The sequence below is a fragment of the Musca autumnalis genome, unplaced genomic scaffold (genome assembly GCF_047663935.1).
Source record: "Musca autumnalis isolate F117 unplaced genomic scaffold, ASM4766393v1 scaffold_5, whole genome shotgun sequence".
Classification (NCBI taxonomy): domain Eukaryota; kingdom Metazoa; phylum Arthropoda; class Insecta; order Diptera; family Muscidae; genus Musca; species Musca autumnalis.
Window position 1 is genome coordinate 206,051,715 of NW_027412088.1, and position 12,424 is coordinate 206,064,138.

Genomic DNA, 12,424 nt, shown 5'->3' on the forward strand with positions numbered 1-12,424 from the left:
ATGAACATTTCTATAGGAAAAATCATCTCCGATGAACTTTTCCAAAGGAAAAGTCATCTTCAATGTACTTCTCTAAACAAACAGTCATCACGGATGAACTTTTCCATACGAAAATTCATCTCGGATGAACTTTTTCTGTAGAAAAAGTTATCTCGGATGCACTTTTTCTATAGAAAAAGTCATTTCAGATGGATTTTTTCTATAGAAAAGTAATCTCCGATGAACTTTTTCTATAAGAAAAGTCATCTCAGAAAATTTTTTTCTGCAGGAAGAAGTCATCCCCCATGAAATTTTTTTGTGGTAAAAATTATCCCCGATTAGCTTTTCTATAGGAAAAGTCATCTCTGATTAACTTTTCTATAAGAAAAGCCATCTCCTATTAGGTTTGCAAAGGAAAACTCATCTCCCATGAACTTTTCTATAGGGAAAAGTTATCTCCGATTAACTTTTAGTAGCAAAATTTATCTCAGATAAACTTTTTTATGGTATGAGTCAACTTCGATGATTTTTTCTTTTTAAATCACTTTCGTTGAAGTTTTTCTATAGGAAAAGTCATCTCCGATTATCTTCTCAATACTTCCTGAGTGAATGGGCCAAAAGCTAAAAAAGTCTGCAGACACCAAGTAAAGTGACTGGTGCCCATCACTTTGTCACTTTGCTTGGTAATTTACAAATTGAGTATCCGATTTAGCCAAATTCCAAGAAGGTCCTATATCAGATAAAATCTTCGGATAACTTTCGTTTATGTGCAGTTAAAGGGCTGTTCAAAGATCGATTGGAAACATTTTACCAAAATATATATTGTGGTCCAGTTTACAGCGATATACGGGTTTTCGTGGTCCACGCATTCTGACAAAAAAAAAAAAAAAAAAAAAAACTAAAAAATCCTAAGAAAAATCCTAAGGTGACCTATTAAAATACCAGATGGGCATGATAACTATCGAAAGGAGTGATTGACATTGGTCCACTTGCACATTGTAAAATTTCTCTCGAACTAAAGTTGAAGTTTGATGATGGCAAATAAATAATTTGGGTACCCCCACACAATATTTAAAAATTCAAATTTTAAAGACATCTCTCAAATAGTTTTGAAATTTGTTGATCATATCGTCCTCGCGGCTCATATAATGACATTATAATTTTTTTGGGGTCTAAGTTCATTCCTTCATGGGATAATTACCCTATAGCTGTAAAAGGCCTATGGTCACCAGCTAAAATGACTAGTGAGCATGAAGACAACGCTTGAAGGTAATCCTGAATTTAGTCCAAACTTTGCACATCGTAATAGTTCTTCAAAACCTACATCCGGTCTAATCCTTCCGGTAGCTCCCTCCCCTCAAAAGTTTAAGCATTTTGGGTTAACTACAGGTTGAGACCAATTCGTGGATGGATTTTTAAGTTTATTTCGAATTGTTCTGCAGTTCTTATTACAACAGCAGAACTTTTTTTCTTTGGTAAGTCTATACCTTCGCAAAATAATTGCCCGAAAGTTCCAAAAAAAAGTTACAGGTACAAACCATATTCGGTTTTCTTTTTTCCCACTCACCCTAAAGGTAAACGAGGTTGCCTCCTCGAAATAATGACTGTAGACCCCACGTATGCATTTCAAGACCAAATCCGTTTACAGTTACAGTTTACAGTTTAGTCATGTCTGACTAGCTGGTACGAACGATAACTGTCGAACGTAGTAACCTGATTTCGAAATAAATAACTTTCAACTCTATGTCGAAAGATCTATTTCAACGAACCAATTGAGAAACTCCACTTTTCCTTTTTTGAATTATAATTTTGTGAACTCAATTCCAAGCTCTCACTATTCTTCCCACAAACGATTCCTATGCCGTTTTGCATTTTGGTCCTTCGAGCTCGAAGGACCAAATGAAAAACATTTACTACTACTTCTGGCGTTATTTTCACAATTACTATGAAGTTTCGATATAATTTAAGTGATTTCCTTCTTTAATTAGCTCGATTAATTCAATTAGGGAAGTACATACTTCCCGAGATATGGGTCTTGACATTTTACTATTTTTACTTGGGCAATATGGGTATCATTTTAAAGCTCGTGCGTTTACGACTTTTGCTCCTGTCCATAGGAGAAAGTCTTAAATCCCGGTCGAAGGCCGGCTACTTAAATCTCGGGAAGTATGAACTTCCCCCGGGAAAGATATATATATAGTTGTGATCAGGGTCCCAAGGACTACCTATGGTGAAAATGTCAGCCCGATCCGAGAGGTGCCCATAAATAAAGTAACACGGTGTGCCTTAACAAATTTAAATGGAAGGTGCTTACACCTCGGAAGTTTTTGCTGATTCTGAAACTACAATGCTCATAGATGAGAAATATCAAGAAACAAAAAAAAAAATCGCCGGAGGGATTTTAAAATAAATCGCGATTTAAGTTTAAATTTTTAGGGGTTCGTTAGGTTTTCACGATTTAGCTTGGAAACCGCGAGTTCTATGTAAATGGGTCTAAAGAAAATGTTGTAGCAGAGAAAATTCTCCACAAGATTGTCCTTTATGATATTTTTGTAGGTTTTACAGTTTTTGAGATATGGAAGTTCAAATTGGGACAATGCACTGACTGTATCGTCCCCTTATAAAACAATATTATGCACAGTGCCCCTTAACTAACTTTTAATGGAAACCGCTTACACATGGGATGTTCTTGCGGATTCTGAAACAGCAATGTTCATAGGTAAGAAAAATAAAAAAAAAACAGAAAAAATCGCCGGAGGGATTTTTAAATAAATCGCGATCAAAATTCACAATTTTAGGGTTTTTTAGGTTTTCACGATTTTGCTTGGAAACCGCAAGTCGTATCGAAATGAGTCTAAAGAAAATGTTGTAGCTGTGAAAATTCTCCACAAGATTGGCATTTATGATATTTTCGTAGGTTTTACCGTTTTTCAGATATAGAGGTTCAATTCAAATTTTTAGGTTTTTATCTTAAATCTTCACGATTTTCCTGGAAAACCGCAAGTCATATGAAAATGGGACTAAAAAAAATGTTGAAGCTGTGAAAATTCTCTACAAGATTGGATGATTTATTTTTTTTTTCTAGGTTGTGCCATTTTCAAGATATATAAGTTTAATTTGGGAAATTGCAGTAATGACATTGTTTTATAAGGAGGCGATACAGTCAGTGCATTGTCTCAATTTGAACTTCTATGTCTCAAAAACGGTAAAACATACGAAAATATCATAGAGGTCAATCTTGTTAAGAATTTTCACCGCTACAACATTCTCTTTAGGCCATTTACATAGGACTCGCGGTTTCCAAGCAAAATCGTGAAAACCTAAAGAACCCCTAAAACTGTGAACTTAAATCGCGATTTATTTGAAAATCCCTCAGGCGATTTTTTTTTTGTTTCTTGATATTGCTCATCTATGAGCATTGTAGTTTCAGAATCAGCAAAAACTTCCGAGGTGTAAGCACCTTCCATTAAAATTTGTTAAGGCACACCGTGGTAATGGTAGGACTTTCCCGAAATGTCAAGACCCATATCTCGGGAAGTATGGCTTCCCCCGGGAAAGATATATATAGCCGTGATCAGAGTCCCAAGGACTACCTATGGTAAAAATTTCAGCCCGATCGGAGAGGTGCCCCTAAACGAGACTTGTTCCAAAAATCCTTTTTTAATGTTGGACTATTTTATAATTCGTTTGTATTGCTTTCTTTTCATTCAGAATTTCTTAAGAGTGAAAAATGCACAAATTCAAATTGATGATTTGATATTCACCTTAGTTTAATAAAATAGTTGTTGTAATTTGTTTTCTGCTATATAATCCAAAATTTTTTAGTGTTTTGGAAACAGGACAGCTAAAATGTTGTTGTTCTTGTTGTAATCCATTTGAGGTGATGAGAGTTGAGGTTTTTTATTTTCTTCTTTTTACATTTGAGGTTGGCTAAAGATGAGGTTTTTATTTCAATTTTATCGCGGATGAGGAGGTTTTGTAGGTTTTAATTTTTATTTTTATTATTATTGTTGCTGTTGTTTAATTTTTATACAATATATCACAATTAATTTTTTGTTAATTTAAAAATTCAAGCAGGTCATCATTTTTTTTTAATTTTATTTTAATTGCATTCAACAGGTTTTAACAACAGAATAAATGGGTTAACATTTTAACAATGAAATAAATTCTGGGGATTTGATTTTTTTGTTTTGGAATATACAATAATGAGATAAATGTTGGAGAGATTTTTCGGGAATATTCTCTGTAATTTTGTTGTTGTTTTGCACTTGTTTTCAAAAATTGTTGTTTTTTTGTTACACTTTAAAAATCATCACAATAACAAATTTTTATTAAATTTAACTTTCATTGCAAATTTATTGCCGTGTTTTTCTGTTTGAGACCATCACTGCCGTGGTGTTTTGTTTGGGTTGGTTCCATTAGTGGCAGACACACCAAACAATCCCCCATAAATCCCAATAAAATCACAAACAGCAGACCTTGACTGGGTAGTTTGCGAAGTTGTTATTGTTGTTGTGTTCTTAAACGAAGGACATCAACGACGATAAACATTTTTAGCAGCAGACGCATAAAATTATCACCACCTCCAGCCGTCAGACAGACGAAGACCAAGACGTTGTGATAGTTGTTGTCATTGCAATTTTTTGGGTTACAGTGGCTCTCACAAACAGACGGAATGAGAGAGCAAACAGGCGAGAATTTCTTGCTCTCGGAGAAGGAGTTTCAAAAATGTTTTGTGAACAAAGAAGAAAGATTCACATAATTTTCCCTATCTTTCCTCCCCCAAAATATCGTCGGTGATAGTTTGTTTATTTTTTTCAGGATTTTCAAACTAATAGAACGAAGATAAATTTTTATAATCCAATTTAAGTGAGGCGTAGAGTTAGAAGTTTGAGAGTTGCAGAGTTCACTCTCTGGATGTTTTTTTTTCCACAGGTCTTGGCTGAATTTTACAAAATTTCCACTGTAATTTCACTTTGTTGTTTTTTTGGAATAAGTTTTATTTTTCTGCTTTATTTTCATTTCACATATCTAATCACTTCTTTCCGTTTGTATTTTTGGCGTTTTGTTGACGTACACACAACACAAACATTGAGAAATGGGGAAAAGTGCACGTTCTTTAATTCCAAATTGCCTTTCTTTTTTTTTTTTGTTGGTTGGTTGGTTGGTTGTTGATGATCTTCTTTTTTCTTCTTCTTTTCTTTTTTGTTTGTTTGTTTCGTTTTTGGTTGGACTTTTTAGATTTCGATCGGAAATAAGAACAAAAACCCAGAAAAATGAATTGTTTTGTTTGCTTTCTTTGCTTGTTGCAGTTGTTGTTTTATGTATGCATGCATGTGTGTTTGTTTGTTTGTATGTATTCCGGTGTATGCTGCCACTGCTGATATTGGAAACGCAGAACAAAAATCCAAAAAAATCACTTTGTTTTCACTGCACGTACAAAGAAGACGTCGTAAAAAAACGTAGACCCCGAAGAAACTGCCAGCAGTCTAACACAAAGTTGTTGTATTCCACCACATAAAACGTGTGATCATTTTTATTTCATTCTAATTCTTCTTTTTTTTTCAATTCTTTCTTCTTCTTACTTTATGTTTAATTTCAATTCTTTATTTCACTCAAACAACTCGAATAACATTTCTAATTCTCTTTCAAAACGCGTTTCTTGTTTTGAATTCTTTTTTCTTTTCTTGGTTAACAGACACAAAATAATTCATAAAAGCAACGACAAGACGGACGCGTTATTCCGATATTCCAACAATAATCACAAAAATTAAAATAAAAAACACGGCCGAAATGAACGAGCCGCAACAATTTTGTGTTTTACGTTCGGTTCGTACACGCTAAGACGACGGCGACGACACAGAGACACTGTCTTCTGTAATTCAAAATCCTCCGCTAACAAACGATGTCGATGTCCAAACAAATACTAAATCAATGATTGCCAGTCATTGCCAGAGTCATGAACTCAGTTCGTCGCCGACAATAACGACGACCGTACTACACGACGACTACAATGACGGCCAGCAAGAGCAACAACAACACTAAGAGACAAATTAAGAAGCAAAAACAAGTAACCACACAAATACAACAACAAACTTATGGGGGCCCTCCTCGTTATTCTCACTCTCAAATTGCATTTGGCACAGTCGCTCTCTCCCTCTCATTTTGAGAGTATCTGTGGGATGTACGAACGAAGAAGGTAAACATTGATTAAAAAAACTCACAGATACAAAAATAGTGTGGCCAATTTGGCGTTTTTTTTCAAACCTTTCACGATTTTTATAAAATGTACAAAAATGTCATAATTTTGTACGAGAATGATAAAAATGAATAATTGATCCGAAAACAATAAAAATTAAATTAAATAAAAAAGATAGTCAATCAATATCTTCAAAAGGGTAGAACAATAAATTCAGAGTACTATTGCAACCTTTTGGATCAATTAAATGTACAAATTCGAGAAAAAGTAATTTTTCATCAAGACAACGCACCAGCGCACAAGAGTGTTTTAACAATGGCTAAAATCAACGAATTAAAGTACGAGTTGCTTGACCACCCACCTTATTCTCCTGATTTAGCTCCCAGTGACATTTACTTGTCTCCAAATCTAAAAAAATTCCTTGCTGACAAGCGTTTTACCTCAAATGAAGATGCAATTACAGTTGTAAACCACTATTTTGAAGACCTTGAGGAAAACTATTTTAATCAACTATTTTTGCTAGAAAAGCGTTGGACTAAGTGTATTGAAGTTTCAGGAGATTATATTGAAAAATAAAAATATTTTTGAAAAATTAACTATTCTCTTTCATTGATAGGCTAAGAAGTTTCCGAACCGCCCCCGTATGTCAGGAAATATGCGGGGTACACATGGTGACAAGAACTATCTTCCAACAATGAAAATTTTGAACTTTTGTGGGAGAGATACTCAAAGGAGTTGACCAATATAGACCATGTTCGAACTTAATTTAAGTTTGAGAGAAATATTAAGATGTTCAAAGGTGGGTGGGTGGACCCATTGTCAATCACACCCTTCCCTATTTAAATTTTTACACGATCCGACAGACCTTAAACTGGATCTAAGCCAAATTTAGATTTGAGAAAAATATTACGATGCGCAAAGGCGGACCCAATGCCATCGATGGCTATCGTGTTCTCACCACTAGACATGTTCGTTATACCCCCTGGGGATTTTTAGAACTTTCCGCCCATTACGTCAGGAATCGTTAACTTGATCACGAAAAAATAATATCGTTGTTATCAGAACCACAAAAATATCCTTTTAAACTGCACTGTAGAGAAAAATTTTAACTCTTGTAAGGGAGGGATACAAAGAAGTTGTCGGATGTTGATGTACGTTCGGATACTCAAATCGTGTTTGGAAAACGCGCGAAACGACCTACTCGCTGAGACAACCGAAATAGGTCTGGAAGAGCTTTTGGCAAGGGTTTTTAGAGCTTTTTAGAGCAATACAATGGCCCACATTGTCTCAGAAAGTACGGACTTGTCCACAGACAATATTATATCATATTATATAATTGTTGTTTGTTCGGCTTTAAAAAAGAGATAAAGAATAAATTAAACCTTAAACTTATAAATCTTCAGGTCAATATTTTTTACCTTAATGTTAATATATTTTACTTTATCCCAACATTTTTAAATTGTACTAATTGGAAAAATGATGCAGAATAATTAGAAGCGTTCTTGCAGAATCTTAATCCAAAAAATTTCTGTATCATTGGAGACTTTAATGCTCATATTGGTGAAGCGCAGAGGTTAGAGAAAAATATTTTACGTGGCTCCGATTTCTCTAATGAGAATAGACGTTCTGAAGACAAAACCATTAACTCTCAGGGGAGAAAACTTTTAAACATTATTGAAGATGTTGGGGGGATCGTCTGTGGTGCTACGGTCAGTTCGGTTCCGAGGAATATAGCTTCACAAAACGTACTGCAAAAACTATATGGAAAAAATAGTAACTGTCTCAGGTACCAAGATAATCTCAAGATAATCTAAGTGTTCGGAATTTCATTTAAAGTATTATAACAAAAGTCATACACACTTAAATAGAAAACGAAAGTTATGTTCGCAAAGGAAGCTTGAACACTACAGTAAGACTTTAAGAAAATTAGATTCGGTAAAATGTAGTAAAGACTGGTGGAATCTGTAAAACTCGCTAAAAGAACAGTATTACTCCAAAAAAGGCGACCTTTGCGCTGACGATTTTTTGCAACATTTTCAATCATTACTGTTGGACAACAATGCCCAACAAATTAGGTGGTGCATGCCATATTTGATTGACCTGTTTTTAGACTCTCCAATCGAAAAATGTGAGTTAAGCATTGTATTAAAACACCTGAAACCTAATAAATCTCCTGGAGATGATGGAATTCTATATGAATTCTACAAATATGGTTCCCCTTGCTTTCACAACTACATGTTAGTACTTCATAATCAAATATTTCTACACGAACAAATCCGAATATCTTTTAAAAGGTCAATACTTATACCCTTGTTCAAAAAAGGCGATCATTGTTACAAATTATAGAGGCCTTTCACTTATAAACACCTTCTGCAAAATTTTCTGTGATATTTTATTGAACCGACTAACTCATTGTGTGTCTTTGAACAATATCTTGAGTGAATTCCAGGCAGGATTCAGAAAAGATCACTCTACGGTTGGCAATATTTTTAACTTAACTAATATAGGAGAGTACCTATATTAGTTAAGTTAAAAATAACAATCAAAACAACAACCGTACATAGCCTTCTTTGTCGACTTTTCGTCGGCCTTTGACTTCATTCCCAGAAATAGTTTGTTTTATAAACTCTCTAGCATGGGTCTTTCGTCAAAAATTGTTAGAGTTCTGCAATCCATGTATGAAAATTCTGAAAGTAGAATCTGGGACGGAACTATATTTTCTAGCTTTTTTCCTGTAGAATGTGGTGCGAAAACAGGGTTGTATCCTCAGCCCAATGTTGTTCTCCCTGTACTTAAATTACCTACATGATATTCTTCCAGGAGGAGTAAACGTTGTTAACACCAATATAAAAAGTTTACTTTATGCTGACGACATCGTTATACTATCCAATATTTTCAATTGCGTCACGATCAAATCTCAAATCTAACAGCTCAACTCTCCGCTCATGTCACTAGTTTAATCATTAACGCCAGAGGTGGGTTGCTAAATTTAAACGCTAGTTGCTTCAGAAATAGCACAGATAAAATGTAATAATTTAAATGTACCAGAAGCTCTGTTCCAGAACTAAAAAGTTTTTACAATTTTTACGACTTTTACACATTTTAACCGAAACCCCGTTCCCGTACACAAAAAAGTTGTAAAATGTTCACTTCTCTTTAAACAAAAATGGCGCTGAATGACGCTCTCTTTTAAAACTTTTTACTCGACAAATTTGAGCGTGTAAAAAATAGTAACATGGATGCCGGCGTCTGATTGGCTGGTACGCCGACTTTGACATTTGTTCCAGCTTTTTTGACGTTTTTTTTTTCATTTTTGCGTTCCCGAACTTTATGAAAAAACTTTTGTTTGACAACAAATTTTCTCTCTTCTTCTCTTTTACGAGTGTTACTATAAAAAAGTACGGGAACAAAGCCAGAGAATACATTTCACTTTATAGGCATTTGTCCATTATACAAGCAATACCGAATGACATATTTTGGAAAGGAAGTGCTACCTTTTAACGATGTTTGTAGGATTTTAAATGGGCTTTATTATGAATCTATATAAATATTTAGAAATGAATTTACTTTCTGAATATTAACAATGCAAATATGAATTATATGATACAATTTATCTTTTAAATCCATATACATATGTATGTGTTTTAAAAATTACTTACAGCTTTATGCTAGCCCAATATACTATAGATTGAAATGTCTATATTCTATAATTAATGATATATTTGATATGAAAAAAATCTATTAATAAATAATAATATAATAATTATACCATTGTAATCAGGGTAAAACGTACTAATTTCGATAAAAATTCCAAAACAATTCCTTAAACTGAGCTTAAAAAAATTCGGCTCTTATCATGGGCTTAAAAATTGGACAAATACGCATCTCTACGTAAAATGCTCTTGCGGTTAGACCTGTTTTAGTTATGAATTTTCATTCGCAATTTTCTCAAATTTTGCTTTGACAAGCGTTTTACCTTGATATCTACATTTTACAAAATCCAATTTCATCAGGTTTTTAAAACTAATACACGATCATTTCCTCAAATTTAAGGCATCGCTAGTTGGCCTTACACACGATTAAAACATCCAAGTTGACAACACTGCCTTGTCTAATGGCGAGAGAGATATCATCTTCACACTTTGTAAACATTTTGTTTTGGATTCTTTCCACATCGGCTGTCTACTACGGCTACGTTGTTTTCTTTCATCGATTCTTTGGATTCTCAGACAACTACTGCACGTTTTATCTGAAGAAAAAAAAAAGCAAAACTAGAATCAATTGGAAATTCCCTGCATTAGGTCTCACAGAGAATTTTTCTAGCACTCTCTCTCACCACTCTCAGTGTGCATTTCACGATGTTGGTAGGTATTTTTGTTTTTGGGGTGGTGCAGGAGGGAGGTGGTGTTTAGCCAAATGTTTGTGTGAGTGCTTGTTTTTGTTTTACAAAAAAACCAGACACAAGAACGTTGAGTCTACTTTGTTGATGATGATTTTGTTGGTCGAACGGACGGACGGTAGTCGTGTAGGGACGATAAATTGGTCGGCCATTACAACAACAACAACACCACAATACATTGTTCGTGTTGTGTATCTCATAAATACTTGTTCATCGTGTTTACTCTGTGCGTTGTTGTTGCTGCTGCCGCAACTGTTTAGCATGACTAACCCACATACACACGACGGACACGACCGAACGATGAAGAACACTCAGAAAACAAAAACCCAAATACGATGACGACGGTGACAACGAATTGCTGCTTGTTGTTGTTGTTGGTGTGATAATGATGAGTTATAAAAACATGTTTACCTTCTTTGGCTGACTCTCTCGCTCTGAAACTATTAACTAAGGGAGCCATAATTACCCAGAGAGTACTGCAACCAAAATTTACCGGTGAGAATGAAATGTTGTCGTGACATTGCCCATGATGGGTACATCGTCGTTTTTTATCTAACAGATACAGACTATTTTTTCCCATTTATGTTTCTTTTTTGCTGCTCTCCGAATGTTTGGCTGACTGACAAGGTATGTACGACGACTACGCGACGTTGTATGCCGATGAATGAAAATGCCGATGCATTTTTAGCATTTCTAGTGTGATGATGACGGTGGCGGCGTTGTTCGACACGACAGCCAACTTGCTTTGTTATTTGTCTGCAGTGGGGAAGTGGGGTGCTAATTCAGATTGGGGTTTATGCGTTCGCTGTCATCGACGTCGTCGTTCAGAACCAAATCAAACAAACGAAAAAAAGAGTACAAGGTCCGTACATGTGTGGAGCCAGTTTTTCTTTATTGCCACTCTCCCTCTCTGTTAATGAAAAACAGCCGGGACACAACTGAGTTTTTGACGTCGTCATTTTATGGCCCATACGAAAAGCGAAATATTCCGAGAATGCAAGTGCAAATGGAGCTATAAAAGCCCACATCTACACAGAGATGTAATTAAAAAAACACACACACATTCACAACCATGGACATAATTGATTTGGTGGGTTGGTTAGCTGGCTTGCATGAGTGTAGAGGGGAGGAGATCAAAAATGAAAATTGATATCATACTCGTAGTGTCAAGCAGGGATGGAAAATCTAATATCATTATGGGGACTCTTTTCAGTACTATTTCAATACGAAAAGTAAGTAGCAATAATGCGGGGAATAAGTTTTCCATAGGAAGATTTTCATTCGGCCTAGCTGAATAGGGTTTTCCATAGGAAAACTTGCATTCAGCCTGGCTGAATAGGGTTTTCCATAGGAAAACTTTCATTCGGCCTGGCTGAATAGGGTTTTCCATAGGAAAACTATTATTCAGCCTGGCTGAATAGGGTTTTCCATAGGAAAACTATTATTCAGCCTGGCTGAATAGGGTTTTCCATAGGAAAACTATTATTCAGCCTGGCTGAATAGGGTTTTCCATAGGAAAACTATTATTCAGCCTGGCTGAATAGGGTTTTCCATAGGAAAACTATTATTCAGCCTGGCTGAATAGGGTTTTCCATAGGAAAACTTGCATTCAGCCTGGCTGAATAGGGTTTTCCATAGGAAAACTTGCATTCAGCCTGGCTGAATAGGGTTTTCCATAGGAAAACTTGCATTCAGCCTGGCTGAATAGGGTTTTCCATAGGAAAACTTGCATTCAGCCTGGCTGAATAGGGTTTTCCATAGGAAAACTTGCATTCAGCCTGGCTGAATAGGGTTTTCCATAGGAAAACTTGCATTCAGCCTGGCTGAATAGGGTTTTCCATAGGAAA

At 35.3% G+C, this 12,424-nt stretch overlaps 1 protein-coding gene across 3 annotated transcripts in view; it reads right to left on the reverse strand.

Annotated features, from left to right (window-relative positions):
• The window catches only part of EcR (Ecdysone receptor), a 276,657-nt gene that overhangs the window by 107,489 nt on the left and 156,744 nt on the right, over nucleotides 1-12,424 (reverse strand). Inside the window, exon 1 of one of the 3 annotated variants that reach the window (XM_073988280.1) lies at nucleotides 3,744-9,288. The exons of the other annotated variants lie outside the window; for them this stretch is intronic. The gene's annotated coding sequence lies outside the window, so the exon portion shown is untranslated. Of the gene's footprint in view, nucleotides 1-3,743; nucleotides 9,289-12,424 lie in introns of those variants that run through there. 3 annotated transcript variants of the gene reach the window in all.